Here is a 7,478-nt window from a genome sequence, read left to right as displayed (position 1 = left end):
AAACGTAAAAAGAATAGCTTCAATTGACCTTATCTATTTCTCAAATAAATCCTCCTCATAGAACGGTGTACCCTTTAGCACAATTGAAATTAGCCAAACAAATAGATTGTGTACCCATTAAGAATTTAGCAACAAAATAAAGCTAAGATTCACTGATTCCGGTAGCCAAAACATGCTGATAAGTGCATCGGAGCTAACCCATTTCCTTGTATTTTTAATAGGTAAAATGAAAACGAAAAAAGAAAAACTCTAAAGGCCCTTATCTATTTCTCAAATAAATCAATCACATAGAACTGTGTACCCTTTAACACAATTGAAATTAGCCAAACAAATAGAATTGCATACCCATTAAAAAATTAGAATCAAAACAAAGTTAAGATTCATTGATTTCAATAGTAAACATGCTGATAAGTGCATCAGAGCTAATCCACATCGTTCTATTTTTCTTGGGAAAAATGAAAAACGAAAAAAGAATAGCTCTAGTGGCCCTTATCTATTTCTCAAATAAACCCAGCACATAGAACTATGTACCCTTTAACACAATTGAAATTATCCAAACAAATAGAATTGTGTAACCATCAAGAATTTTGCAGCAAAACAAAGTTAAGATTCACTGATTCCGGCTGCCTAAACATGACTATAAGTGCATCGGAGCTGACCCACTTCCTTGTATTTTTGTTGGGGAAAATGGAAACAAAAAAGAATAGCTTCGGTGGCCCTTATCTATTTCTCAAATAAATCTAGCATATAGAAATGTGTACACTTTAACACAATTGAAATTAGTCAAGCCAATAGAAATTGCGTACTCAATAAGAATTTAGCAGCAAAATAAAGCTAAGAGTCACTAATTTCGACAGCCAAAACATGCTGATAAGTGCATTAGAGCTGACCCACTACCTTATATTTTTGTTGGGGAAAATGAAAATGAAAAAAGAATAGCTATAGTGGCCCTTATCAATTTCTCAAATAAATCCAACAAATAAAACTGTGTACCCTTTAACAAAATATAAATTAGTAAAACAAATAAAATTGCGTACGCATTAAGAATTTCGCACCAAACAATGCTAAGATTCATTGATTCCGGATGCCAAATCATGACGATAAGTACGTCAAAGCTGACACACTACCCTGTATTTTTTTTGGGAATAATGAAAACATAAAAAGAATAGATCCAGTTGCCCTTATCTATTTCTCAAATAAACCCAGCACATAGAACGGTGTACCCTTTAGCATAATTGAAATTAGCCAAACAAATAGAATTACGTACCCATTAAGAATTTAGTAGCAAAACAAAGTTAAGATTCACTAATTCCGGTAGGCAAACCATGATGATAAGTGCATCGGAGCTAACCCACTGCCTTGTATTTTTAATAGTTAAAATGAAAACGAAAAAAGAAAAGCTCCAGGGGCCTTTATCAATTTCTCAAATAAATCCATCACATAGAACTGTGTACCCTTTAACACAATTGAAATTAGCCAAACAAATAGAATTGCATACCCTTTAAAAAATTAGAAGCAAAACAAAGTTAAGATTCATTAATTTCAGCAGCCAAAACATACTGATAAGTGCATCGGAGCTAATCCACAGCGCTGTATTTTTATTGGGGAAAATATAAACGAATAAAGAATAACTCCAGTAGCCCTTATCTATTTCTCAAAAAAAATCCAACACATAGAACTAATACCCTTTAACACAATTGAAACTAGCCTAACAAATAAAATTGAGTATCCATTAAGAATTTTGCAGCAAAACAAAGCTAAGATTCACTGATTTCGGCAACAGAAACATGCCGATAAGTGCATCGTAGCTGATCCACTGCCTTGTATTTTTTTCGGGAAAATTAAAATGAAAAATGAATAGCTCTTGTGGTCCTTATCTATTTGTCAAAGAAATCTAACACATAAAACTGTGTACCCTTTAAACCAATTGAAATTAGCTAAACAAATAGAATTGGTACCCATTAAGAACTTAGCACCAAAACAAAGCTATGATTCACTGATTCCGACAGCCAAAACATGCCGATAAGTGCATCGGAGTTGACCCACTGCCTTTACATAGAACTGTGTACCGTTTAACACAATTGAAATTAGCCAAACAAATAGAATTGCATACTTTTTAAGAATTTAGCAGCAAAATATATTTAAGATCCATTGATTTCGACAGCCAAAACATGCCGATATGTGGATCGAAGCTGACCCATTGCCTTGTATTTTTGTCGGGGAAAATGAAAACGAAAAAAGAATAGTTCGAGTGACCCTTATCAATTTCTCAAATAAACCTAGCACATTGAACCGTATAACCCTTCACACAATTGAAATTTTCCAAACAAATAGAATTGCATACCCATTAAGAATTTAGAAGCAAAATAAAGTTAAGATTCACTGATTCCAGCAGCCAAAATATTTCGATAAGTGCAATGAAGCTGACCCACTACCATGTATTTTTGTTGTGGAAAATGAAAAAGAAAAAAGAATAGCTCTAGTGGCTCTTATCTATTTCTCAAATAAACCTAACAAATAGAACTGTGTACCCTTTAACACTATTGAAATTAGCCAAAAAAATAGAATTGCGTACCCATTAAGAATTTTGCAGCAAAACAAAGTTAAGATTCACTTATTCAGGCCGCCGAAACATGACGATAAGTGCATCGGACCTGACCCACTGCCTTATATTTTTATTGGGAAAATAGAAAACGAAAAAGAATAGCTCATGTGACCCTTATCTATTTCTCAAATAAAGCCTGCACATAGAACTGTGTACCCTTTAACAAAATTAAAATTAGCCAAACAAATAGAAATGTGTTTGCGTATCCATTAAAAATTTAACACAAAAACAACGCTAATATTCCTTGACAGCGGCAGCCAAAACATGCTGATAAGTGCATCAGAGCTGACCCAATGCCTTGTATTTTTGTTGGGCAAAATGAATACGAAAAAAATAGCTCTAGTGTCCCTTATTGATTTCTCAAATAAACTCAGCAAATAAAACTGTGTTCCCTTTAACACAATTAAAATTCACCAAACAAATATAATTGCGTACTTATTAAGAATTTAACAGCAACACAAAACTAAAATTCACTAATTCTGGCAGCCAAAACATACCGATAAGTGCATTAGAGCTGACCCACTGCCTTGAAATTTTGTTGGGAAAATGATAACGAAAAAATAATAGCTCTAGTGGCCCTTATCTATTTCTCCAATAAACCAAGCACATACAACTGTGTACTCTTTAACACAATTAAAATTAGCTAAACAAATAAAATTACGTACCCATTAAGAATTTAACAGCAAAGTAAAGCTAACATTCACTAATTTCGATAGCCAAAACACGTCGATAAGTGCATCAGAGCTGACCCACTGCCTTGTATATTTATTGGGGAAAATGAAAAAACGAAAACGAATAGCTCTAGTGTCCCTTATCTATTTCTCAAATAAACCCAACATATAGAACTGTGTACCCTTTAAGACAACTGAAATTAGCCAAACAAGTAGAATTGCATACCCATTAGAATTTAGCAGCAAAATAATGTTAAGTTTAACTATTTCCGACAGCCGAAACATGGCGATAAGTGCATCGTAGCTAACTACTGCCATGTATTTTTGTTGGGGAAAATATAAATGAAAAAAGAATAGCTCCATTGGCCCTTACTTATTTCTCAAATATACCCAACACATTGAACTGTGTACCCTTTACCAAAATAAAATTAGCCAAACAAATAGAATCGCGTACCTATTAAGAATTTAGAAGCAAAACAAAGTTAAAATTCACTAATTCCGACAGCCAAAACATGCCGATAAGTGCATTGGAGCAAACCCACTGTCTTGTATTTTTGTTGGGGAATATGAAAACGAAATGAAAATAGCTCCAATGGCCCTTATCTATTCCTCAAATAAACTTAGCACATAGAATTGTGTACCCTTTAACACAATTGAAATTAGCCAAACAAATATAATTCTTAAGAATTTAGCAACAAAACAAAGCAAAGATTCAAATAGTCCGGCAACCAAAACATATCGATAAGTGCATCAGTGCTGACCTTATGCCTTGTACTTTTTTTGGGGAAAATGAAAACGAAAACAGAATAGCTTTAGTGGCCCTTATCTATTTCTCAAATAAACCCAGCACATAGAACTATGTACCCTTTAACACAATTCAAATTATCCAAACAAATAGAATTGCATACCCATTAAGAATTTAGCAGCAAAACAAAGTTAAGATTCACTGATTCCAGCTGCCTAAACATGACGATAAGTGCGTCGGAGCTAACCCACTTCCTTGTATTTTTGTTGGGAAAAATGGAAACGAAAAAAGAATAGCTCCAGTGACCCTTATCTATTTCTCAAATAAATCCAGCACATAGATATATGTACCCTTTAACACAATTGAAATTAGCCAAGCCAATAGAAATTGCGTACCCAATAAGAATTTAGCAGCAAAACAAAGCTAAGATTCACTAATTTCGACAGCCAAAACATGCTGATAAGTGCATCATAGTTGACCCACTACTTTATATTTTTGTTGGAGATAATGAAAACGAAAAAAGAATAACTCTAGTGGCCCTTATCTATTTCTCAAATAAATCCAGCACATAGTACTGTGTACCCTTTAACACAATTGAAATTAGCCAAACAAATATAATTGCATACCAATTAAAAATTTAGCAGCAAAACAAAACTGAGATTTACTAATTTCGGAAGCCAAAACATGTCGATTAGTGCATCAGAGATGATCCACTACCTTGTATTTTGTTGGGGAAAACGAAAACGAAAAAAAGAATAGCTCCAGTGGCCCTTATATATTTATCAAATAAACTCATCACATAGAATTGTGTACCCTTTAACACAATTTAAATTAGCCAAAAAAATAGAATTGTGTAACCATTAAGAATTTAGCAACAAAACATAGCTAAGATTCATTGATTTTGGTAGCCAAAACATGCCGATAAGTTCATCAGAGCTGATCTACTGCTTGTATTTTTTGTTGGGGAAAAATGAAAATGAAAAAAGAATAGGTCTAGTGGTCCTTATCTATTTCTCAAATAAAATCAACACATAGAACTGTGTACTCTTTGACATAATTAAAATTAGCCATACTAATAGAATTGCGTACCCATTAATAATTGAGCAGCAAAACAATGCTAAGATTCACTTTCCGGCAGCCAAAACATGCCGATAAGTGCATATGTGCTGACCCACTACCTTGTATTTTTGTTTTGGGAAAATGAAAACGAAAAAAGAATAGCTTCACTGGCTCTTATCTATTTCTCAAATAAACCCAGTACATAGAACTGTGTATCCTATAACACAATTGAAACTAGCCAAACAAATAGAATTGCATACTATTAAGAATTTAGCAGCAAAATAAAGTTAAGATTCACTGATTTCGACTGCCAAAGCATGTTGATAAGTGCATCGGAGCTGACCTACTTCCTTGTATTATGTTGGGGAAAATGAAAACGAAAAAAGAATAGATCAATGACCCTTATCTATTTGTCAAATAAACCCAACACATAGAATTTGGTACCCTTTAACACAATTTAAATTAGCCAAACAAATAGAATTGCATACCCATTAAGAATTTAGCAGCAAAACAAAGCCAAGATTCACTGATTCCGACAGCCAAAACATGCCGATAAGTGCATCAGTGCTGACCCACTGCCTTATATTTTTGTTGGGAAAAATAAAAACGAGAAAAGAATATCTCCAGTGGCCCTTATCTATTCCTCAAATAAACCCAACACATAGAACAATGTACCTTGTAACACAACTAAAACTAGTCAAATAAATAGAATTGCATACCCAATAAGAATTTAGCAGCAAAACAAAGTTAAGATTAAGTGATTTTGGCAGCCAAAACATGTCAATAAGTGAATCGGAGCTGACCCACTATCTTATATTTTGTTGGAAAAATGAAAATGAAAAATGAATAGCTCATTTGCCCTTATCTATTTCTCAAATAAACATAGCATATAGAACTGGGTACCCTTTAACAGAATTAAAATTAGCCAAACAAATAGAATTACGTACCCATTAAGAATTTAGCAGCAAAACAAAGATAAGATTCACTGATTTCGGCAGCCAAAACTTGCCGATAAGTGCATCGGAGCTGACCCACTACCATGTATTTTTGTTGGGGAAAATGAAAACGAAAAAAGAATAGTTCTAGTGGCCCTTATCTATTTCTCAAATAAACCCAGCAAATAGAACAATGTACCCTACAGCACAATTGAAATTAGCCAAACAAATAGAATTGCGTACTCATTAAGAATTTAGCAACAAAACAAAGCTAAGATTCACTAATTCAGGCAGCCAAAATATGTTGATAAGTGCTTCTGAGCTGACCCGCTACCTTATATTTTTGTTGGGGAAAATGAAAATGAAAAAAGAATAGTTCTAGTGGCCCTTATCTATTTCTCAAATAAACCCAGCACATTGAACTGTGTACCCTTTAATACAATTGAAATTAGCCAAACAAATAGAATTGAGTACCCATTACGAATTTAGCAGAAAAACAAAGCCAAGATTCACTGATTTCGGCAGCGAAAACATGTCGATAAGTGCATCGGAATTGACCCAGTGCCTTGTATTTTTGTTGGGAAAAATTAAAACGAAAAAAAAATAGCTCCAATGGCCCTTATCTATTCCTCAAATAAACTCAATACATAAACTGTGTACCCTTTAACACAATTGAAATTAGCCAAACAAATAGAATTGCATACCCATTAAGAATTTAGTAGCAAAACAAAATTAAGATTTACTAATTTCGGCTGCCAAAACATGCTAATAAGTGCATCGCTGACCCATTGCCCTGTATTTTTTATTGAGGAAAATAAAAACGAAAAAAGAATAGCTATAGTGGCTATTATCTATTTCTCTTTATCTCAATACATGTTTTCACCGCCTTCCAATTTCAATTTTTAACATCCATTTTCCCAAAGTCACTTCACCGCCTATTAGATACATGAACCGTACTAGCTTAGAGCTCGTCTTAAAACAATAATTTTTAAGTTAAAAAATAAGAAGGGGATAATACCTACTTTTAATTTAAACTTTTTTTAAAGATATTTTAAAGTTATTTTTAAGTTTGCTAAACACTTTCTAAGTCAATGCATTGTTATTATTTTAATTTTAATTTATGTGATATATAAAACTTAGATGTTGATTTTAATATTTTAAATTGTTAATAATTGTAATTTAAAAAAAAAAATCCTTTTTTATAAATAATACATATATATATATATATAATAGGAGAAGTGATAACGCTATATATCTACACAAAAAAGATAGTAATTTTTATTAATAAAAATTATTTATTTGAAAATTTATAATTATATTAAATTTAAAACTAAATTTTAAAAAATTAATGTTATCAGTAACTAAGTTATAGTTTTTAAAATTAAAAAAAGTTTTAAAGCAATATTTAAAATTAACGTATACAATATCTAAGTAAAATATAAAAAAAAAACTTAACCTTAAAT

This window comes from Solanum tuberosum, unplaced genomic scaffold, assembly GCF_000226075.1.
Source record: "Solanum tuberosum cultivar DM 1-3 516 R44 unplaced genomic scaffold, SolTub_3.0 scf00007, whole genome shotgun sequence".
Classification (NCBI taxonomy): Eukaryota; Viridiplantae; Streptophyta; class Magnoliopsida; order Solanales; family Solanaceae; genus Solanum; species Solanum tuberosum.
Note: the sequence above shows the minus strand (reverse complement) of the source record.